At 40.3% G+C, this 25276-nt stretch overlaps 1 protein-coding gene across 2 annotated transcripts in view; it reads right to left on the bottom strand.

The window, feature by feature from the left end:
- The window catches only part of TRMT11 (tRNA methyltransferase 11 homolog), a 139992-nt gene that overhangs the window by 46346 nt on the left and 68370 nt on the right, over positions 1–25276 (bottom strand). The window contains exons 13-14 of one of the 2 annotated variants that reach the window (XR_002437549.1): positions 15098–15149; positions 7344–7425 (exon numbers count right to left, since the gene is read on the bottom strand). The gene's annotated coding sequence lies outside the window, so the exon portion shown is untranslated. Of the gene's footprint in view, positions 1–7343; positions 7426–15097; positions 15150–25276 lie in introns of those variants that run through there. The other variant, XR_002437552.1, reaches the window with a different exon arrangement.

Below are 25276 nucleotides of genomic sequence, written 5' to 3' on the forward strand. Positions count from 1 at the left end.
TTCAGTGGGTAAATAATAGTAAAATCAGTCTACTGGATGTGATGAGCCTGCAGGGATGCATACACATGCAAGAAATACTCTTCTTTTATTAGGAAGAGAGAAGAGGAATCCTGAAACTCCCTCTTTTCGTGACTTGGGGTCACAATCTGGAAGAGATTGAAAACCACCGTGTTAGAGAGCCTCTGTCTCTGACACTAATCAATCCAGCAACTTTCACAAATGGTGGAAGAAGTGAAAACCCATCTACACTGCTCAGAGATCACTGATAGTTCGAGCAAGCTCACTGATCAGCCAGGCATATGAGTAATACACAAAATAATTAACTCCAGCTGTAGCTGTCAAACATGCATCTAACTGATGCATCTCTCTTTAAAAAAAGTGTCCTTCTTGTGTCAACATTGCAAAGGCCTTGCTAGACAGGCCTGGTTGTCCTGGTCTCTGTATGTCTGACAGCTTGGTACTGCCAGCTACATTCCCATTTATTAGCTTGAAGTTGACAAGTCTACTGAATTCCTCTCAGCAATAAAGCATGTAAGGAGTGACACTGTCTTCTGCCTCTGGCATTACTCATTTGCTTTGTTTCTGAGGCAGTGCTTAAGTGCTTTGCTAGATCAAACCAAGCAACTCAGCACCACCCAGGATCTGGCACTGCAGCCTGAGCTGTATATCTAGTGCTCTACATAGCAGGTTTTCCTACCCTAATTGCACCTTTAAGTATTCATAGAAGGGTACATAAATCATAAGTAATTTAAATGAAGGTATTCAGAAGTACTACACTGGCATCATCTTTAAAGCAAAGAAGGGAAACCTTCAAATGAAGTATTTGAACAGATCTTGCTCTACACAGAATAGGAGAAATAAAGTGAAATAGTCCTAATTTGACTAGGTACAGGATGTGCTGGAACAACCTGACATGAAAACAAAACGAAAGGCTAAACATCAAAAATTAACTATAAAAATCAGTTGGACAGAGGATTACTCTCAAGAGAGGCAGATGAAGCCTCAAGATCAGCAGCTATGCAGGAGTCGGTAAGGTAAGACACCACAGGACGTGAACACAGGGCATGGTCCTACAAATGTAAGTGATCCTTCTATGGATCACCCAGGCTGATGTTTTATTTTTCCCTACCCATTGATAGACCAAGCCTGCTTCTGTTGAAGTCAATGGGAACTTTGCCACCAGCTTCCAAGGGAGTAGCAGCCATATGAGTGGCTATGCACAATTTCAATTAAAAAGTCTATGAATAACATCATCCTGCTCTTGGCAGCTGAAAGATAAAGACAGTGGGATAGGAAAAAAAGCAGTTCAAGCAAATGGAAGTAATTCTTCTACTGGACTCTTTCTTAGAGGAAGATACTGAGTATAACTTTTCTCCTGTTCTGTTACTAATAACTGCTTGGTCTGACTGAAGTGCATTGCTAACATCTTGACTACTACCATCTATGAGTTTGATCCCATGAGAATTATTCAGCATGAATAAAACTCATTCCTATACAAAAAAAGTTTTTTGGTTTGGGGATCATTCGAGTCCTCACTTTCCTCAATTATAACAGTTAATTTAGGTTCACAGTAATGACATATCCTTGTAAACAGGGCACTAGAAAGCCTCTCCGAAGTACCACTGTGAGGTCCAGTGGTGGCATTGGAGCCAACTAATTGTTCAGGTTGGAAGCAGACCTCTGCTTGCTGCCCTCACACTTGCTCTGTGTTACCAGCACCCAGCTGTGTCGAAACATACCATTGTACACACGTGTTTGCTTAATACACTCTGTATTTAGGTAGATTTTAAAACAAAGCCATCCTGCAAACACAACCACAGTTACATGAAGAACCTCCACATGCAATATTTTCTGAAAGAATGAGAGGACAGACAATAGTACCAGCAGACAACGACTGCTGTTTAGACAGCCTTTGCTCATCTTCAGATTTCCTAAAAGCCCACGGACCAGTCATCAGGAAGTTGTCAACAGAAGGCAGTATGCAGTACATTGCTGTTTTCATTTATACTACATTTGAAATAGAAGGCAAACAAAAAACAGAAGGATGGAGGAAAAAAGATATCGATTGAGTGTAAGTGAGCATGAGTTGGGTGTGTGCCTTCTCAGTCAGTCTGCTGAGAGGCTTTCCTGTGAGCTCATGGGTGCTGCTCCGCAAGTTGAGCTGTCCTGCATCTTAGTCCAGGTACTCAAGGCATTTTGGTGCTCAGCTCGTACAGATTTCAGTGAGATTTAAGTGCATAAAGCAGGAATCATTTTCAAGGATCTTGACTTCAATTCCCTCTCTGTAGAGCATTTCCCGTGTTTTGGGCTGTCTGTTTCAACCTCTAAGACCATTAGACTACTTTCTTCATTTGAGCATATGCACTGCCTGGCACAGGAAGTCTTTGGCCCCTGCAAGTGCTCTGTAAACTTTTTTTTAAATAATGAATATTTAGTAAAAACAGAACATATATTCTTACTGTAAACCAACATCAACTTTGAAATAAAACTTCCTTAGGCCTTCAGATGCAATAACTTAATAGCTTCAGATAAGTACCACCAAATTACTCCAAACATAGTTTAACTGTCAGAGTTGCCTCAAACATACCACAAAGATTTTCAAAATTGTGTTTCTAGAGACAAAAATACTGCTTTTCTGCCTCTTTCTCCCAGTAACATCCATATTATGTTGTAAAGCAACACTGTCATTGCATAGTAAATTAATAGTGTTACTAAGATAATTCTTCCTCTACTAAGAACAAAAGCATCAGAGCCACAGCAAGTTTTAATTCAAATGATACGCACTGATCCAAAGCTGAACCAAGAGAAGGTGAAATAAAAAATGAAATGCAGCAGCAACCAACCTTGGAAGCATTTTGGAAGAATTATGTTTTTCTTTCATGAAGGCATCAAGCCATGAAAGGTAAACAAAAATCATCTACTCTGTAAAACTCTTCATCCACAAGGTCGTCTTTGTGTGTGCCATGTATCCCCTGGTAATCTTCTTATTTAATAATCATAATCAAGAAATCTGTTTCCATAATACCCATAATCCTTCAATACTGCATGGAGCAGGGTTCAGAAGCTCTGCAAGCCAAGACTTTTTTTAGTGATTTAAACAGTGAAGTAGAATTTCCTTAGCCCACCTGCAAAAGCTGAAGCATTTCTGTGATTATAGTTCATTTTCAAGTTTCCATTTATGTAAGGGTTTTTTTATTAGAAAAAGAAGCACATTAAAGGGATCCATGTATATGTGCCTGCTACACATATCTTCAACAGGTCTGACAGTATGCCACTTGGAAGAACAAATTCTATTTTATTTGAAACAGATTGCTTGCTACATGCAATTGTTTTGACTGTTAAATGTGTTGCTTCACTATGAACAAACAGAATATAAGAAAGAAAATATTAGAGGAAAAACTCTGCGTGTGTAATCAATAGCAAACGTGCATGGTAATGTTTTTACTGTAGAACGCAATAGCAGTCTGTCCATTTTCATTAGCAATGCTACACTAACAGCTATTAAAATCACTTTTGGGGGATCAAACTAGATCAATCAAATGCATAAGTAAATGAATAAGTAAACTCAACAACCCATGTAAACCCTTCTCATACAGTTACATTCTATTAACTTCCTTAGTCCAGGCACAGTAAAACAAAACAGTGGCAAACATTTTCACATCCCATTACCTACTCCCTGAGTCACGCTGTTCCTTGTTAACAGAAAACAACTTCAAACTAATTGAGAGAACACACATCAGAGAATATTTCATTTAGAATAAAAAAATGTTTAGCAGTATCAAGAAATTGCGACTGGTAACATGAGTGCCTGCTATTCGCAGACAAAAAGCAAACAGAAGCAACACACAAGTCTCTAGATTAAAAGCAAATAGAAGAAAATAATTTTCCACACTGTGTGAAGTTAAGAGAAGTACTTCTACATTTAAAATGAAATGTATGGAACTGGAAATAGAAAAACTATCAAAAGCAGCAAGAAAAATTGCAGTGTACATAAAACACCAGTTAGATGAATAGCATGGCCTTCTTCCATCTTGGAAGGCTGTTATGCTACTAAAAGGCAGCAGTAAAAGATCAGAGCATTGTTAATCAGCATGAAAGGAGAAGATCAGCCAAGAACAGCAAAAAATAAATATATATTTTAATGGCTATTAAAAATCACAGGTCTTCCGGCCAAGCAGGGAGTCTGGGATGTCTGGTTACCTCACTTTAGCAGGAGACGCAGTAATTGAATTTACCTTTTGGTGCTCACAAAGAGGCTACCTTCAGCAGCACCTGAGGCATGCAGAAGCAGAAGGTGGCTTTGTCTGCTCTCCTGCCATTGACTTTAGGAGTCAACAGCTTTGTCTGTGCATACAGAGAGGCAGCATAACCCCCTGAGAAGCTGTGGCACTGAATCACCGTTAAGCCCACAAAGCCTAAATTCCACCTTATTTTAATATATTAGGTAGTATTTCTCACAATATATGGAATTTCCTTCTTAATCCTCATGCAGAAAATACCATGCCTACAGGTTTCCAGCTGGGGAAGGGCCTTTGGAAGTTCTAAGGCAGTAGAAAAGGCTGGAAACATTAACTGTGGGGACATTTCCTCAGGATGTTATTTCAGCATGTTCCAGACGCAGCCTTGTGAGAAGGGCAAGGAAAATACTTGTCATACCACAAGAAGCTTGAATGAACTTGAGCAGCAAAGAACAGGGCCTTGTGGAAAGGTCTGCAAAGGATGAGTTCAGACTAAAGCAGAGAGCCCCTTTATCCAAAAGGGAAAAAAAAAAAAAAAGAGGAAATACACTCTAGACGGGTCTCAGAATCACAGAATATCCTAAGCTGGAAGGGTCAAGGATAATCAAGCCCAACTCCTGGCTCCACAGGACTACCAAAATTCAACCACTATGTCTGAGGGCATTATCTAAATGCTTCTAGAACTCCGGCTGCTTGGGGCCATGATCACTACACCAAGAAATCCCTTCCAGTGTCTGACCACACTCTGGTGAAGAACATTTTCTTAGGACTGTCTACAGTTCAGTAGATAAGCAACAAGAAAAGCAGTGCATTGATATTTCAGTAACTGCAAACCTCTCAGAACAATGACGTACCAGACTGAGAAGCAGGACACAGAGTCATCTCTCCAGGAGACCAAGAAAATTATTACCTAAATCTTGCCCTTGTGGAGGAAGATCTCACTGCTGGAGCTTTGATATCCCCTGTGGTCTTTCAGAAGCTTCAGGCCTCTCCCTAATGAACCTTCAAGCCAGACTCAGACCCAAATGCAATCTCCCTAGATGTTTCTGGAAGAAAAGAATCTAAAACAGCATTTGAGCTTTTAGCTCAAAGCTATTGGGTGTTGCTTACATACTAAAGAGCATTGTTCTGCATATTGTTACTTTCATTACTCAATTCCTAGTGCAAAACGGATCCATCTTTCACAGGAGAACTTATTTATCCAAAGAAGCAGAGAAAGGGCTTATTTCATAGGAATAGTCAGGAAAAAAAAATAAAGTATGTTGCGCTGTCAACTGTTAATTACTAAGGGACTTAACTGCTGTACATATGACACTATTCACAGGGCACTGCACAGAACCAACTGTGCCCTACTCCAGGAAAACCAAGAACTGAAAAATAAAAAGCTTCTAAAGCTTGATACTTCTAGTGAATCACATGTCAACAAACTATCTTACCCTATAGTCATTTAATATGTGATTTCAAATCCAGTATGTTTTTCCTAATGCTATTCATGGATTTCTCAAACTGCAAATACAAATCTTTCATTGCTCAATTTTTTTTCTAGCTGAAATATATTAAATACTAATCTGAGTGTTATTTTAAATGTCCCTAATCTTTTTACTTTTATCTTCCACTATTTCTTAATGTTTGTTTGGCTCCTATTTAAACATCTGTGGAAAATACACATGGCTTTACCTTTCAACAAGAAGGCTTCATTGTTGTTTTTCTTTTTCCCCACTCAAATGAAATCTTTCCTGTTATTCTCATGGTTTTTTTTTTTTCCACAGCAACTACATTTTTCCTCTGTAATTTCTTATTTTTTCAGTTCTTTCGGAGACATTCAATTTACCTTCTATTCTAACTGGTAGGGAGAAAGGAAGAAGAATCCCTGTAGGCATCTTAGGTTTTGGCTATTCAATCTTACTGTGATCTCAGAATTATATAATCTTCTTAAGTAATATATTATATTTTCACTCACACATATTGCTGAGACAACTTTAGGTTTTAAAAATGAAAGAAGACACAAGAGTCTTAAATCACACAAGTTAAGTGTAGCCAGAACCATAGAACGTAATCCCACAAGTTTGAATTCAGGAACTAGACCTTTATTTTCAAATCTATGGCTCTCAAATTTGACAGAGCTCTTAAGATGGTCCAATCTAACACTAAAATGAATTACCTTATCTACTACCTTAAAGTAATATAAACCATGCATCAAACTTCCTCACCTAAAAAAAAAAAGTGCCTGTGTGTAATGCTATAATGTGATGGAAAGAATAGCAATAATATGGGGGTGACAAAGTCCTAGGCTCTAGCACGTGAGAACAAGCCCAAATACAGCAGCCAGGGATGTAGAAACAAAGGTAGAAAGTTTTCTTACCTTTGAAAGACCTCAAATAGACATGGAACTCTAGCAAGACACCCTTACCTCCACTGCCAGCCCTTAAATGAGGTCTGGGAAGGGGTGGATCCTCCACCTCGTTCAGTCACTCAGGTGCATTGCATGAACCTGAGCTCCCTTGGGTTGGCCCTGCCTTCCCACCAGGTGCTCAATCACTGCTTCAAGCCATGACTTAGCATTTCTGCTACACTGTTTAATGTTCAAATCAGAATAACTTTTCTGGCTCAAGGCATTCTAATTTCTGTTAGTTGTAATATAGGCTACAAGGACCTGCAACTTTTAACATTACTTAAATTCACAAAACCAGCAACAGGCTACTTTTTGACAGGTCTAATTTCAAATTCAGCTTTGTTTAATTCTCAAAGCTAGTCCTATGCAAGTCACAGCATTCCCAGCCTGAGATTAGAGATCTTTGGGAAGTGGGTTTTACCACCTGTTTTCTAAGAATTCATGCAGACCAGGGTTTTTAATAGCATCACAGGACCTGTGCGTTCACTCCTGATCACAATCACAATAGCAAAGAATATTTAGAGGTGCTTGGGCATCATTCTGCCATATTCAGCTTCAACTTTGTAAACAACCTATATCTTGCAGACAAAAGCACGGAAGTTATTGCAAATCAATTCATCTAACTATGGCTTCTATCACCAGAGTCCAGTGCATAATGAAAGCAAATAGCTTATCTGTGTTGTTAAAGATGACATAATGCAAAATCTTCTCACCTTATGTCTGCTTGGAGTCCTCTCCTCCATCCTCTGCAGGATGATGGCAAAGATTTCACATCTTCCTTCACTCTGTGGTCACCTGCAATTTTGAAAAGCAACTGTGGGACAGAACCTCTTTGAATAGAGACAAATTTAGAGATATTGATTATATAAGGTTGTAAAAAAATATTCGTCCAGTGAATGGTGGGGAAGTGACAGAAAAATTAGATATTCTTACTCTTCTTCTCTAGGGTTTTTGGTGTTGTTTTTTTTCTAGCAAAAAGCTAAAAAGGGACTAACAGCACACAGAGAAGCACACACAACCAAGCCAAACTTATAAACTCAAAAAGAAAACAAGCTTCCAGATAATTCTGTTTGAGACAGGAGAAAATAGGAGTTCTAATCTGCCACTGATAAGAGCATTTTCTTCTCTGCTTTTTCAGTTTTCCATATTTGCCACCTAAAAGCAGAGACAAGACTTCAAAGCTTTTACTTCAGGAGAATAAAGATGAAACATTTTTAATAAGATGGTACATCCTATGAGAAAAGTCTACAGTCTTGCTGTTCTGCTGCTTTAAAGACTTTCACTCAAATTATTCTAATTGTTTGACTCAAAAAATTATAGTCAACCTTTACAACACCATTAGTACAGCACAAAGTCAAGATCGCTTACAGGACTTCAGAACTGAATCCTCTGTTGTCTCTGAGTATGTCTTCAGCAGTAAACAATTTCCCAATCTTTTTAATAACTTGAAAGTGTTAGGATATTTTGCACTCTGTTAATGAGATTAGCCTTGTTAGATTTATCTAAAGTTTCAAAAGCTTATGCCATTTTGAATTACTAAAGCAATAAAGTCAAGAAGGTTATTTTTAATTAAAAAAAAATCTTAATGTTTGCCAGAACTGTAAAGTTAAAAGAAGTAGTCAGAAATAGCATAAATAAATAAATAAATAAATAAATAAATTATAGAAAATAAAAATAGCTGAAGCAGATTATTACTGGGAAATATGGAAAATTATTTCTCCAACTGCATAATGATTTAATAAAAATACGTATTTTATGCAGTGTAAGATGCCATATCACTGTTTTTGCTTGTAAAAACAAGCTCCTTTTATCTCTCCAGGCTGTGGAACATCTGGTAAGCAGCTTCCACTCTACATTCTTCATTGCCCACTAAAACTTGAAGACTTGAGGAAAACCCATTACCCAACTTGCCCCTAAAAAATAAATATTTTAAGAGATCCACCAGCAAGTTTGATGATAATTCACTTATTTATGGACATGCTATTAACTTTATAGCTCAAGCCAGTTCTGCCTCAAATGTTCTACATGTGATGCTGGAAAACCTGTTTTTCATGGCAGAGGGATTGGAGGAAGGATAACTCTTCTCGGAAGGAACACTTTAACATCTTTTGAGACCAGAGCTGTACAGTGCAACTCAATCAAATGCAGTAAGCAGACCTGAAGACTGGATTTCTTGAAAATACTTCCAAAGCTACTGTCTTCAGAAGGGAGTTTTCTCACAAGTATCTTCTTACTACATCCTTTTTTTAGTTCTCTCTCATTGGAAAAAATCAACACCCAAACTGTAAAACTACTCCTGTCTGACCTGGTCCCTCAGGACAGTTGTCCTCTTCCCCACTGCCCTTGCAAGTGATTCTTCCATACTCTCTTCACTGCTCATATCTACATGTAACACCAGGAGAGCTGGGGGTAGGGAGGGCATGCAGCCCTGCCTGCAGGTCACATCACAGGGTCTCCTCTGGAGCTTAGTTTGATTTTAATAAGAAATGGAGGACACAGGAGTGGAAAAATGTTCCCCAGCCTGTTCTAAATCAACCCAACCAAAAGGGACTTGTAAAGGCCCATACAAGGGTTCTCAATGGCTTTGAGGTCTTCCCCCTCCATAAACTTTTAGGGCTGGGTCTGGCTCCAAACAAGGGCAAATTTTTAGCAACATCCTGACAAAAACCTGTACACTGGTGGTTGTTCTGATTGGGAACTATCTGAATTGCTAACCATAGTTTTGTTTTGGGAGCCTGGATAGGATAGGCCAAGTAACGGTATGGTCGTAAGGATGAAAAGCAATGGAGTTATGTAATTTCTAGACTAAGCAAGAGAACACTGAAGTATGAGTCTGAAAAGTTTTGCTTCAAATTAGCTTTGAAAGCACATGCACAGGTCCTAAGTTGAGCTCTTATGGCTCATATGATTTGTTATACTGGCACTTCCCACCCCAGCTTTGTTTAATATTACCCAGATGTGCAGTACTGAAGAGACCCAGACATAAGGCATGCATATTTACTACTCCACCCCAGTCTCGCAAACTGTCCAACAGGTGGAACGACTGCAAAGCAGTGTGTTTTGGTTATACTAAAGGAAGACTGGGAGAGAGATGGTCTGGATCAATAGGAAGATACAAGGCAAAGGAAAGAGATGTTACCTGTTTTAACAACTAAGTGGTGAGATTTTCTGAAGGGAGCCCATAATGACAAAGGGAAGGCACAACTCTCTCTCATGGTCTCCCTCCATTCCCCTACCCCTATCCTGACTGCCTCTTCCTTCCTAAATTTGAAGAGGACAAAGAAGATCCTTCTCTCGTTCTTCTCATGAAACAAAATTCTCCTTTTTCCTCCTGTCCTGAACTGTGGATGAGAAGAGAGAACAAACCCACATCATCTCTGGAGCTCACAGGCAGTGCAAGGAGGCACTGCTGGCATGGGTTTCATTGTTTAACTTTAGGAGTACTTTTTTGTCCTTTGATTTTGGTCTGTTTCTTTTTAAGAGAACATACTGGATAAAAGTCATTGCTGGAGGCAAAAAAGACAGTGGGCTTTGAGTTTCATTTAACATCTTAGTCTAAACTGACTTGTGGTATAACTGTAATTGTGCCAGCTATCTGGTTAAATGTGCAGCTTGCTCCAGTTCTGGGGCTGTTTCTCCTCATAATAGCTTGTAGCTGCACAGAAATGATACAAGTCTTAGTACTTGAAGTAAACAGGGAAAACTATTATTGATAGATCACGGGTTTTAGTATGTAAAGAGTGGAGTTCATTAGTCTGTGAATGTTGTCTTCAAAAAGCTCCCCTTTGCATTATACCTTCAGAATGGCCTACTGAATTCTATACATGAACAAAAACAAAAAATCAGAAAAACAGAAGTATCAACAGTTTACCTGTAGCAAACAAGAAAAACATCAGAAAATGGGATGCAATTTAAAAAATGAAGTGAAGCATTAGGTTGAGTTTAGCATGCAAACCTTACAAAAGGATTACTGGTTTGCTAGTATAACTACTGGGAAAACAGCAGGTCCTCAGGCAGGAGAGAGCTGACTCCACAGGGAGCCGGGGTGGAGCTGGCTTCTCAGCAGCACTGATCTCCCTTCCCAAATCTCCAGGAGAGCTGTCTGTGAATGCTGATGGTGGTTTTCAGGCGTGTCTCTATTTGCAGGCCCCCTAAAACATTATGCTGAAGAGGCAGAGTGCATGATACTGCCTTAAATCCTATTGCCAGTAGAATTGTTTTTCTTTTCAAAGTAGACTACAGACAGTTGAGAGGTTGGAAGGTGCTGCTTTTGGACCTTTCTTGTGCAGCAAGGGAGGGCAGGAACTGTGCCAAAGCTAAGAAAGCATGCATCCATCACAAGCAGAAATCTAGTGTTTACCAAGGTTCACAGAAAGTCCTTAGAGAACTTGTTATACCCTTGCACAAGAGGGTTTGGGAGACTGCTCTAGGAACTCCATCGGCTGTTTTTATCATAGAATCATAGAATTGCTCAGGTTGGAAAAGACCTTCAAGATCATCAGGTCCAACCGCAACCTAACCATACTACCCTAACAACCCACTGCTAAATCATGTCCCTGAGCACCACATCCAAACGGTTTTTAAACACGTTCGGGGATGATGACTCAACCATCTCCCTGGGGAGCCTATTCCAGTGCTTAACAACCCTTTCTGTAAAGAAGTTTTTCCTGATATCCAACCTAAACGTCCCCTGGCGCAGCTTGAGGCCTTTTCCCTTTGTCCTGTCACCTGTCACTGGTGAGAAGAGACCAACCCCGCCCTCGCTGCAATCACCTTTCAGGTATTTGAAGAGAGCAATGAGGTCTCCCCTCAGTCTCCTCTTCCCCAGACTAAACGGTCCCAGTTCCTTTAGTTGCTCCTCATAGGGCATGTTGTCCAAGCCCTTCACCAGCCTTGTTGCCCTTCTTTGGACCTGCTCTGGCACCTCCATGTCCTTTCTGTACTGAGGTGCCCAAAACTGAACACAGTACTCAAGGTGGGGGCTCACCAGTGCTGAGTACACTCTCTCAAGGAAAGCAAAAACATGGTAGAGTCTATCAGAGATGCCAGAAAAAGCTATGCAAGGAGCCCTGTTTTTCTAGAAGCAGACTTCTTGATGCTTCAGGGCTGAAAAATATTACTGGAGGAAAAAAAACACCTGATAACTTCTGTTAGAAGTGTCATGGACAACTCTGCTCTTCTTCAGCTCCTCCTGCAATAGAAGAGAACTGATAACCTGTACATACATGGAATAACAAAGCACCCAGAAAATACAAGCGAGAAATGGTACATTTAAATTCAATAAAACTCCATGAAAGTTAGTTCTGTATTTTAAGTGAAAGCAGCAACAGCCCTCTCCAAAGCAGAAGTCTGTCTTCAAATGCCCACAAGTATGGTCTGATGAGGAAAGAAGGTTTTGTGATTTCAGGATCAGATCCTTTGGGAATGAATAAAATAAAAGGTTGCGTTGTGCTGATGATATTCCTCTGTACATTTTGGTCTCCATAATGTTCTGGACTAAAAGCATTTAATTTAATTAGAGATAGAACAAGAAGGCCATGTTATGGTTTTGGTTTTGAAGAGGTACATTAGTCAAGTTATGATTTGCACAACCAAAATCAGGAATGGTTTAAATCTAGGTTCCATTTTTAGCCAAACCACCAAAGTCCAGAGGGGATAAAGAGCCCAGATAAAAGTTCTTGAGTTTAGTCTCATGTCTATAATGGACAAAGTGGAGTGGTTTGGGTTTGAATTTTGCAAAACCTCATCACTCAGGTTTTGGTTTTGCAGAAACAAAAACAAGTTGGGGTTGGTTGGGATGTTGTTTCATTTTATCTGAATTATTAAATCTGAGAGAGAGGATTGGATAAAAGCTCCATTTTATGCTCCATCTTCAGATGTAACAGAATTTCTGTGATTTATCCTGTCATTTTTCAGGAGTCAAAGAAAATCAGCCAAAAAAAAAGTAGATTATGAAGTCAGTTTAGAACTCATTCTTCCCAGTTGCCTAGCCATTCTGCAAGGTTCTAAGGTAACACAGTTGGTATTTAAGGTATTAACACAGTTGACAGTGACTTTACAGAGTATTTTGTAAGCCACTGGGACTTTATGGGTCAGATCCTTGACTGTCAGAGCTGTCACCACACTTCCAAAGCTATACCAGTTAAGGATCTTCTCGACTGAACAAAATTTCACTTTTGTAATCAAGCATGTAAGTCTCATTTATGAAGTTAGTCCACTAGGACAGAAGTAATTGAAACCCTGAAAAGTTAGAAATGTAGGAATTCAGATGACATTTGAAACAGAGAATTAGTACTCTCTGAACTGAAAGGTTAACATTGTCCAGGATAAGACTTGTGTTGGGAATAATTAGAATAAAAGCTGATTCACAGTTAGGAAATATGAATTCTTCAAGAACTCGAAGCAGAGAAATGGGACACACTGTCCTTTTCCATTTAATCAATGCTATTCATAGTGTAATTAAATCAGAATTTATTATTCTCTCTTCTTCTTACTTAGACTCTGTTGATTTTTCTCAAATGCAGATTTCCATATAAAGCAAGTTGCTGACATATTCAGAAACCAATCCTGGTTACACAATCTGGAGCAATCTTCCCTCTCCCTTTTTGATCACTCTATTTTCAGCAAATGAAAAAAAATAAGACATATATGAAGACGTATGTTTAAATAAACATAGATGTTGTCAGTGTTGTTAAGAATCAGTCCCAGGCTATTAAATTTAAGTATTCTTTTCATTGGGAGTAGAACGAATGTTAATTGAATATGTATTCTTTACTTAAATCAACTTTGAATTGGTTCTATAGTCAATGATTACATCTCTGTATAGTGCTGTGGGATATATGGGTAGGAAGACACTAATGAAAGGTAAAGTATTTCCATCACCTTGTTACCCACATTTGACCATCTCTTCTTTCTTCCTAGACTTCTCCATCCAAATCCTTCATTCACACTCAAACCCTGCCTCTTCTTTCTCCCCAGACCATCTTATTTCCTGATTCCAAGACTGGTGATTAATGTGCAAATTTTGGGGTAGACCTGGGGTAGTGGAGATACCTGTTATCCGCAGTTCCCTATCCAATCTCCTCAGTACAGTCAGGTTTCTGAAATGCCAGGGTCTATAAAGGAGCACTCTGGAAGACAGTGCAGATTGGAGACTCTTGCTCTTGGTATCATCTTATTATTCATTCTTAGTCATTGATAATGGCAATGCTATTCATTAAGCAATTTTATTATAAGTTATCTTATCCATTATACTGAGCCTCTGCTGTTTACTCTTTCTTTTCTTCTTTGTTTTGTCGTTCACTTTTTTCATCTTTTTCACTTCCTCAGCTAACTTCAGGCTATGCCCTTTTCCCTCCATCTCGTCAGTCTCCATATATTTTCTGTCTTTTCCTGTTCATATGCCTATATCTTGAATATCAAGTGCCCATCTCACCTCTTCACATGCACTTTGTATTATAGTGATCTGGCCTGACTACAGTTGTAATAGACTGGAAAGCAGTAGTGTGGTTATGCTTTTTGTACATGCAATCTAGAAATGTGTCTGAAGCAGGAATACAAGCTTTTGTCTTTTCTGAGTGCAAAATAACATTTTTTGTTTCAAGCTTGACAAATACTTTTGTTTTCCTACAAATGCACTCCTGCCATATGTGTACCTGGCCTCTAAAATACAGATTTATTAGGCACCCTACATACTTTAGCCTACAGTTCCTATTGATGTTGCTTTCAAATACAGAGGGAGCCTCAAAGTGCCTCTCTAAATGAGACACTGCCTGCAGTTAAGTCCTTTATTGTCATCTACTTTGTGGAAAGAGGTCCAGAGGGACACAAGATTAACTTGAAAAAGATACCCTGGTCAGCTTCTGCCTCAGCAACTATTTCCTTGATAGGGGAAAAAATTGAACTATTTTCTTGGAGATCTGTGGTTGCCTTTAGGTCTTTAGACCCTGTACCTCACTGCTTTCCTGACAAACAAAGATTAATAATGGAGATTAAGAGCTAATTTTAATTGAGGAGAGAAGATCTGAACTGAAAGTATCAGAAACTTTCCAAAAATCTTCCCCAAAGAGAAGATTTCCCAGAGAAACAATATTGGGGTGTGATAACAGTAAATTTCCCTCTCGTTTACCGTTATGAATACTGAAGAAACACCCATAAGATACTGCTTAATCTCAGTGCAGAGATAAGAGTACAAAACCTTTTACTGATGTACATGCTAGGGATATAATATTGGGCTGTCCCACTGAACAAGACGAGGGTGCTGATGAATGCCAGGCAATGTGCACTAGTGGAAAAGGGGAAGGGCAGATCAACTGACAGAACCAGCACTTTAAAACATAAAAATGTGATACTTTTCTGAGGAAAAAAATCTCCTCTGTAATTCCCCAAACAGACTTGATATTTACATATATCTGGTGTAACAGACTTACATAGAGTAAATACAAACCTGGAGTTTTCTAACTCTTACCTCATCTTCATCCAGATTTCCAATAGCACTCTAGACTCCTTACTGAGTAAACCTGGGGGTGTGAGAGAGAGGAATGGATAGACAGCAAAAGTGTCTTTTAACAGATGGTCAAATCCAAACTAACAAACAAAAGAAACAACACCAAAAACACATAGATCAGGGGAGCTGCTCAAGTATGTCTAAGACCAGAAGGCTCTCCCTCTGTACCTTAAACACAATTTTACATTTCCAGGACCCACACTGAACCAAAGGGAAGATAATAATGGCAGGAAAGGCACTGCATTTCCCCAGACCTACTCAAAATCTTTTTGCTATCATTGCAGTAAAGAGTTATACATGAGATATATGTAGGAAAAGAATTGTCAAACAGATCTTTAACATGAAGGGGTGTTAGTTTGGCAATTTTTGCCACAGAAGGTTGTGGGAATTATTTTTCTGTGTTTAACTAAGGAAATGAAATGCAAACAAGCCTCCTTTATAACTCAGTTGAGATTTTTAAGCACTGAGAACTTAAAAATTTCATTACTAACATTCCCACAGCAACTATAACTTGTCCATACCACAAATGCATATGGCACCATAAAAACCAACACTCCAGACAGTAATAGCAAAAACTCAGAACAATGCTTTTACACTGTGGTGTTTATTGAAGAAAGTGAAATGCTGACTTCCATCATAGATGTTGTAGCAAAATATCAGCCAAAAGGCTGAACTAACTTTGGATGTGTTTCACATAACCATTTAGGCACTCTCTTAACTTCCTAGGAGAAGTTCCTTTAATCTCTGCATTGCCCTGGAGTCCTCCCCACCTTCATCCATGATGGACACACTGTCCCTTGTCTCATGCTACCGTAGCCCATGAGATAAGAACAGGTGCATATTTGTTGCATGCATGAGAGGATGCAAAATGCCAGTAGCTGAACTCCACGGATTTATTACTGACTGCATTTCACAGGAACACATCAGTGTGGGGCAAAAAACAGGCCAAAAGAGGTGCCTTCAGACATATTGTCCAACTCTTCTGTTATACCTGCAGATTTGAGGTACCTGAAGAAAAGTATGTTCATGTGGCCACAAAGATATACTTAGCCATCAAGCAGGAAGTCTTAGTGCATCTGCATTAAAAATGTACTAATAAAGCTTTTGTGAAACATATAGTGTGTAATGAATGAGTTGTTGTGGTACTGCCTTTCTACTTTTGTGATAGCAGCTGAACTTGTGGAAGCCTGCTGAACCAACAAAAAGTTCAATTTGTTCAAGAAGCACCATCTGCCATCCACAACTGGAGAGTTGCTGCGGAGTTTGTCTTGGTATCACCATCTGCCATCAGCCACGAAAGGTGTTCTGGTGGCTATCTACTTTGAGTCAAGCCTGGAAAGCTGCAGGACTGAGAAGTGTGAGCACTGCAGGTGTACTGACCATCTGTGGAGGAAGGCTTGGTGCTGGAGCTGGCTAGCACACAGCTCACAGTAACTGGGAAGCTTGATCTTCATGCATTTATGTTCTGTGCTTTTTTTATCTCACTCTTTCCAAAACATCTCTACTCTCTTTCATTCTTCTGCTCCTGCCAGCACTGCTCCCATGATGGGTGCACTGAGCATTTGGCTGTCCCCTCTCCACCAGTGGTTCCCACCATTTAAAAGAGCAGACTATCAGCAACCACACAAAGCAAATTGGAAAGCCCTATCCTACTTATGGGGCCTGCTGCTGGGGAAGGGGCTGTGGGCAGGCAGCAGTGCACTGCATGGGCCCAAGCATGTCATGGGGGTGAGGGAGCTGGTGATTCAAAGGGAAGCTGAGGATTTTGGCTAGGGAGCAAGCAGAAAGATCAAGAATATGGGAGACTTCAGCTTGAACTGCATTTTTGGCAGTTCTGGGACTGTTGTTGGCTCAGAGTGCAGTACATGACTGGCACAAATAGCTATTTGGAGGAATAAGAGAAAAGGAACACTGTATACTTCACATACAATTTGACCCACTATAATCGAATTTGTTAATAATAACCGACAAATAGTTGAGCAGTAATGAGATGATACAGAACATGTTCTATGGAAATTTCTAGACAGCATCAAAACTCTCATGCTGAGTTCTATAAAACACCACTCTTTTAAGGAGGAAAAGAGTCATTTGAAACACAGCCTTCTCATCCTCCATCAGTCAGATGCAGACTATGGATTTAGTTATAGCAAAATAAATAGAATGAAGAAAGGAGTTAAGAATAAACAGGTAGCTGAGCATGAATTCCTCTAAGCAATAGAGTCAAGGCAGCAAAGGAGGATGTATTGCCAATGAAGGGGAGCTGAACAGGGAAAATGTTGTGGGGGAATATGAAGAAGGAGAGGAATTTGTGACAGAGAAACAGCAAAGCAGAGCTGTAGACAGGCTCCAAGTCTAGGATTTTCTTCAAGGTGCAGGTGTAGCTTTATCCAGTGGCACCACACAGGCACAGTACAGCTGCTTATATTGAGGAGGAAGTTTAGTTAGCTTTGGCCATGAAGCATGGTTATGCAGAACTGCATGGTAGAGTTTGCTATGCATGGTATGGGGCGAGCAGAGGTGCATCTATGCACAAAGAACTAGCAGGAATTTGGGAAAAGTTTAAGACAAGTCCACAGCAGCCAAATGAGGATTTTAAGTGGTGATGGGGGAGAGCTGGGTGTAGGCCTCTCTTGTGTCCAGCAAGACACGCTGTATCTCCATTTGTACTTCAGTAATGAGCCAAGTGGAAGCCTCACCTGGAGACTATGAACCACCAGGCAGTGGACCTGTTATAATCACCTTTTATGCTACTATTTAGGAAAAATCTTAAATCCTACACACTGTATTTTCCATACATGAACAAAATAGATGCAAGACACAGGGCTCAGCATGGCAACTGGCACACAGCCCTGCCCGGAGAGGTGCCATCCTGCAACTGATCCCACAGCCACCATGTGTGTCTGTCAGCACAGCACTGCTCCCTGAGCAGCGTATTTCATGGAACTCACAGCTGTCAGTGCATCATGAGGAGAGGACTTTGTTTACATACACCCCCACACATGTGATACAGAGCTCACTGGAGCTGCGTGCAGCGTAGCCTGTGCTTTGACTGTTTCCTGTCAATGGCTTTGATCGGAACACAAGATTTTTGTTGGGGTTTTGCTACATACAAAGTAGATTTTGGCCAGTTTAGTAAGGAGGAAGCAGTCAGATGCTAGCTGAACAAACAAACAAACAAGCAAACAGAATCCAATCACGTGGTTCTATTCTGGCTTCTGTTTGCAGCATTTAATGATAACCACACTGATGGCTGACCTTGAAGAGTCTAGCTGCAGATCCCCCTCTCTCTAGCTCTTCTGTGCTGCTCCACGACAATCCCTTGGCCCTCTTTCCCTCCTTCACATTCGCCCACAAGAATCACCACATTGGCAATTCAGCATTTTTATCTGTCTTGTTGCAGCATAAAGTGCCCCTGCCACAGAGGATTTTCAAGTAGGACTGGTGCCTTGCTGTCCAAGCCCTGGCTAGCTAGGCTCATCTGTTCCTGCTGATTGTTTTTGAAGAAAACCAAGGAGATGCTGGTCCTGCATACGGCATCTCTGGACCTGGCTGGGGCTGCTCAGGGTGCATGGGGGACACATAGCCAGCCACAGATGTATCCCAGCACCAACCTGACAGGAAAAGCCCTGGCAAGAGAGAGAAGCTGAGGTCTATCTCTCTGACTTCACGTGCCCTTGGTATTAGCTTTGACATGTATCTTAGTGGCATTTGAGAGTCATGGTCAGAAGTCAGTTGGCTTGTTACACAGGGAGATGTGCAATAAAGGGGAGGGTCCTGCCCAACGTCTTCCTCTGCTGCTTGTCTGTGAGGTGCACAGGCCTTCCAACATGCTGCCTTCCTCTCCAAGGCTTGCTTTTTTAGAGGCTTTTTGCTCTCAAAAGCCTCTAAAGCTCCACTTGCACAGAAACATCAAATAGATCTATTTAGATCTACTTAGCTATCTTCAAATAATTTTGCAGTTGGAATCTGCAAAGTTAACAGAGAAATTCTGTTACCTTTTGACATGACATATATGAAAAACAGCAGCGGCTTCACAGCTTTCTACAAATTACTGTCTTGAGTTCAATTCTCAAACTGTCACACTTTGGAAATTAAGAATGGAGGTGAGAGAGCACAAGGGATGGCCTAAACAGGCAGGAGGTGATGCTCTGAGGTGATGCTCTATCAGCCAGGAGAGCTGGCCTCCTGCTGGAGATTTCTGCCTGCACAGAGCTGTATCTCCAACAGAGATGTTGCTTCTGGGCAAAAATCTTGGCATAAGAGGTCCTACAGCTTACCCATAAAACCTATATCTCTGTGAAGGGCAGGTCATAGACACCATGCTTTCTTTTATTCTCTGTTATATTGCTAGCCTTTGCACAATGAGTGCTTCCTGAGAGGGGTGGATTTTCTGTCTTTCTCAGGCCTGACTGATTTAGATCAGAGTAGTTATTTGGTTTTCAAAAAAGAGTTATTGTTCCCATGTGCAGCGATTTTTATACAGACAACAAAGCTTTGTGATGCTTCCAGCATGTGGCGTGAGTGCCTTTCCTTGACAGCTCACTTTGTATTTAGTCCAGAAGTTTGGGCTAGACATGGGGAAACACAAGCAGTAATTAGAAACTCCTTCACTCTCACCTTGCTCTTCTCATTGGTTCCCTGTGTGCCGTATGGCACAGGACTAGAATAATTCTTAGCACCAGCATCTGAGCAGGACTGTATAGATTCTGGATAGCAGGATACACTGTAGGCCATTAAAGTGCTCACTCAACAACTTAAACACCTTAAACTTACTGGACATTAATGTCAGTTGCCCTGTTTCTAAATTTGGTATGTTAATACTAATCTGCTTGATCCACATCGACTGAGAATCAGTTATTTAAAATTGATGCAAACCTTTGACATTCACACTAAATCAGTTCATATTCAGTCTCTCTCATTTCAATACAGAATTCCATTCCAGATGCATATGTGTTTTGTAGCATAATGAGGTCTTCCTTACACAGTCCAGAATGTCCTAACTTCAGTCCAGTTGGGATAGCAATTGACTGAAGAATTTACTACAAGCCCAACAAGCCCCAGGTGCAAGACTCCTTGTGCAAATCTGCAGACTGTCTGTGCATTGGAAGCTTTGCAGAACCTCCCACTTTCTTGTTCATACAGCATTTCTGGGTAGCTGGCAGACCACAAGCACAATATCCAGCCAAACAATGTGACAAAGAAGGAAGGAATTGTTAAATCTGATCTGCCATCAGAGCTTGTACTGCCAGCAGGACTATAGTAACCTCTGTGAAAGGAAATTCTTCCAGGATGAACTGTCTCTGAGTAAAGCAGTTTCTTCTGATGACTTTTACTCACTCAAATCAGAGGCACTCACTTTTTTCCAACTACTGTTGTTCTGTTGATGCTGGAAAAAATGGCAGTGTTATGAAAGGTCTGGTCTACTTTCTTACAGAAAAAATTTAAATGTCCAGAATTTCAGAAAAAGTTGTTACAAAAACAATCAACAACTCACAGGTGATCCATCAAAGAAACACTGGCTGCTCTAAAATATCTCAGGTGTTCCTCGAGGTCTTGTTCTCTGGTTCTTTGTCTTGTGCCTGGGTAGTTTCAGGTCAGAAATGAGGAAGAATTTCTACCCAGAAAGAATGTTGAGGCACTGGCACAAGCTGCCCAGGGAGGTGGTGGAGTCACTGTCCCTGGAGGTGTTCAAGAAATGTGTAGGTGTGGCACTTAGGGACATGGTTTAGTGGGCATGGTGGTGATGATTTGATGGTTTGGCTTGATGACCTTTGAGGTCTTTTCCAACTTTAATGATTCTATGATTCACGGTATAATGTAAAAACCAGTGCCAGACTGATTATCTGATGATAAGCAGGTCCTTTAGCTAGTGTGGTCCTTTTACAGGCTGCCTACTCTAGTATTCCTAAAATTGCTAGGTTCTCCTTAAATCAATCAGACATGGCTTCACACATAACTGCCAGTTTCTGAGTAAAAGTTTCAGAACTGCCTTTGTTACTAAGCCCTGTTGAATTTGAGTGGAACTTAGAGATCAAACACAAGGTCAGGTTACTAGAACTTGTCCAGCCTGGAGTTACCAGAGATTGTACAAAAGCTGAATGGCAGTAAATGTCTGTATACAAATGCAATGTAACTTGACCTAATTTAAACCTCTCGTTATGAGGTAAGTTCAGAGCTGCCACAGACTGAAAGCAGACACATAGAAAGGTATTGCTGTTTAGCTGACACATGGTAACCTGTTATGTGACATTAGCTGGGTAGTTGATCTTAGGTTCTTAAATCCCTTTCATAAATGGAACTTAGGCACTTAAAAAATTGCACAATTCTCTCCTGTGTGCTGGCTGCCCAAACTCAGCATCATTGCTTTGGAGGGCTTTTTAGAGAAGGTTGCTTCTAATAATGATAGTACTCTGGACAAAATAAACAAATAGAGAGATAGAGAGATAAATAAATAAAGCTTTCAAAAATAAAAAGCAACTCTGACAAAACTCCTCCTCCCCCTAGCTGAAGGGACTACAAGACCTTGAACTAACAGTGATTTCTGATTCCTGTGCAGAACATGATTACCCTCAATTAGCAACAGTGAGTACTTGGTAATGGAAAAGTGAATTACCATGTACTCAGATTTATTTTCACAGAGGCTTCTAATAAACTGATCATGTATAATTTCCATAACAAAGTGTGTAATTATTTCTCATTTTTTATTGTGGAGATTTAATATTGAGTAGTTGCCCCAGGTCTATTGCTAAACCACACACTACAATAAAGCTGTTGTTTTGTTTGATTTTAATTCTTAGACCTAAGAAAAGGACACCCTAGCAGAGCTTGTTTAAAAAGTGGAAAATTGGCTACATCTCTTTAAGCTCAAAGAAAACATAATTTATAAAACAGGCTTCCCAATGTCTTCATAAGCATTGTCCATTTTCTGGAAAATCATGTCAATAAATCAGCTGCTAAGTATTGTTTGAAAGTCAAGCTAACGGTTTTGTTTTTCTTGCAGTTGACTTCTGTAGGTGATGAAACACTTTGCTGTGTGCCTAGACTTTCTTGGAACTAATTTCCACCAGTTCTTGTGCTACTGAATGTCAAGTATCTCTATTCTTGAAACTCTGTCACATCATTCTGAGCAGCTAAATCTAATTGCCACTTCTTTGAAATATTTCTTTGAGCATTTATGTGGCTTTTAAATTTTCGTCTGTATTCTTTCATTTACTGCCTTTGGCACTTCTTTTTTCCAATTCAAAGACCCTTCTGAACCTAAGTGCCTTGTTGGGAGCCAGGCTAAAAACAAAAATTGCAACTGAAGTTTCACTGCTCTGTGCTGACTTCTTCAGTGTTTTAGAAAAGGGTTTCACCCACCCCATTGGCCTGAGAGAGGGAGAGTGGGTGGCTGTATGAAGAGGTAGCCAGCAGAGTTTGCTTCTCAGATGCAAAAGTCTGCGTAGGAATAGATGCAGCAGATGAGTGGAGAGAGAAAGTATTGGTAGGGCTGATGAGTGGAGTGGAAAGGAGAGAGAAAACATGGAAAGCTGAGGTTCTCTGCCATGGGAAGGACCATGCAAGAAAGACAAGAGGCCACCATGAGAGTCCTACTACACCAGGTGATCTGGCATCTGGATGCCTTGAAAAGGAGCAAGTGTAATTACAGCCATGCAACTCTTCCCCAGTTTCGTCTCGCTAAACTAAACCATGCACAATCCCAAGAAGCTGCTAGACTGAGCTGCTGTTTGTAAGATGCCATCACGGAGCTTCTTTCCCACTGTGTGTTTTGAGCTGTTGTATACCACTTGGCACAAGTCCCAGGGACTGCTGCACTGATACTTGTGAAGCTCTGGCTGTGAAGACCACTGTCCTTTCTCTCCACAGTGAGTCATGGTGGAAGGCTGGCACACTCCTCTCTGCACTGAGAGCAATGCAGCATCCCTTCTGCTACACCTGGACTAATTGTGCAAATTCTCTGCGTAGTTAATAGGGTGAAACAGTCACTTCGATTGTGTTATTCACCTTTTCCTAAGGCAGACATCTCAGAGCAGATCAAGTGCTCTCCTAACACACCTAATTATTTTCTTTGACAATAAATGAAGTAGACTCTGTAAGTCTCCAAAGTTAGCTTAGATCAATGCACTCTGCACATCTGTAAGAATTACTTCACATTTTATGAAGTCCATGCGTGCAATATTTCTTGGAGTTTTGCTTCTTTCCACTATTTGTTATTTTCCTCACCACTAACCTTTTTCATATTTTAATCTCTTTGCCTTTATTGTACACATAATGCATAACTTTCTGTGATTCTCTGTTGCCTTGTCTGCTTACTAGCTATCAGCAGCAAGATTCTATGCCAGTTACATCACAAAATACCCACTCTAAGAAAAGTTTATCTTTTGGTGTAGCTGTTGACTTTTGGACCAATGAATCTCACTCTATGTGAGAATTCTTATATGCAGAGCTTGGCTGAAGCACAGTGCTTCAGAAACTGATAGCAACTCTGCATCTTTTTCTGAAGAACTAGTCTTCTAGCTGTGGCAGTCAAAACAGCAGACTGGCAACAGATGATTTCAGAACAAAACTGAATTTTGGACAGGAGTGTTTGGAGGTGTGGAATGGAAAAGAAAATGAGTCCATTTTTCTAGGAAAGGAAATCAGATTGTTGAATGTAATCTGGAGAAAACGCTAAAATGAGAGGAAGAAAGAAGACTAAAACCACAAGGAATGAGTGAAGGCACCCTCCTTCCTCGTGCTGTCTCTGCCCAGAGGCACTCTTAGTGCCCCTGCCCACAGCTCTGAGGAGAGAGCCTGGCCTCCACCAGCAACCACTGTGAAGGGCTGGGGGGAAACTGCGCTGCTCTGTTCAGCTGGGAGGAGTCCCTACTGAGATCTAGAAAAACAAGTGGAAACTGTAGCCATAAGTTTTGAATAAATAAAATAAGAAATAAAACAGTTCTGCAGTTCTAAGGAGAAAATAATATTTGATTAAAAGACAAAACATGTATGGGGTAACTTTTTCATTTCCTGTTCATGATGAAGGTATTACTGACATTATTTAAGCTGTGTTGAAGACATATAACTAGAGTCTAAGCAGATATAAATGTTCTTCTGGAATGTTATTTATAGTTCCTTGGTACACGATGCCAAACGTTAATAAGGTTTATGAGAAACCAGTGGAGACTGTAAATTGTTAGACTTCTAATTTAAATCATGTTGCTGACTCCATTTGTTTCCTACACATTGATCTGACAGTCAGAGATAAATCTGATAAAATTCTCAGCGCTGCATAGAGATTAGTTTTCTGTCAGTGGGTATCTAACTATTAGAAAGGCAAGGAGTGGGGTTTTTGAGAACAAAAACACAGGTAGTAATACACCACACTCAAATACTTCTTTTTTATTTATTTAAATGTTATGGTATTTGATAAATCGCTTATGCAGCCATTTGACTGACTCTTCTGGAAAGTGTTTATTTGCAGTCACCTCAATGTCAGCACTGAAATGAGCTGGGACTGAAATTTCATTAAGAAGGCCATATTTCATTATTATAGCCCCAGCATTCATCACTGTGTACATTAAGTACAAAACCCATAGAATGTTTAAGCAATAATACAACTATGGCAAAAAAATGGGCGTGCATGAGCAGACAGGATATTCACTGTTTACACACTGGCCATACCAACAGTTGTGGGACAAATGGCTGGAAGAGTATATGGGTCTTAATCTTTGAATTTCCTTTGATTTGCCCATTTGAAATTGCAGCTTTAATTTCCTTTAGTGCAAAGAAAACCTCAGAGTACCTGCTCTGTGCCAAATTGTGTTCTCCTGCTGTAAAATCTGAAGGAGGAGGCCAAAAAGGGAGAAAAAAAGTTACAAGCATCTTCCTTAGGATGTCTGCTCTGAACAATTCCCTCAGGACAGAAGGGGGTTTTCCTCCAGTTGTGAGGCTACAGGGATAGGTGAGTCCCCCAACTTCTGGACAGCCTGATGGACACAGAAGTCCAGGACAGGGGGTGGTGCCCTCTGCTCAAACCTTGACATCTCCAGCCTTATGGACACTTGCTCGGGCTGCCTGCCTTCCCCATCTGTTCATCTCCAAACCTCCTCATGAAGAAGGGCTGCACTATAGAGAAAGAATGCAGAAAAAATTCATAAT

This window comes from Numida meleagris, chromosome 3, assembly GCF_002078875.1.
Source record: "Numida meleagris isolate 19003 breed g44 Domestic line chromosome 3, NumMel1.0, whole genome shotgun sequence".
Classification (NCBI taxonomy): Eukaryota; Metazoa; Chordata; class Aves; order Galliformes; family Numididae; genus Numida; species Numida meleagris.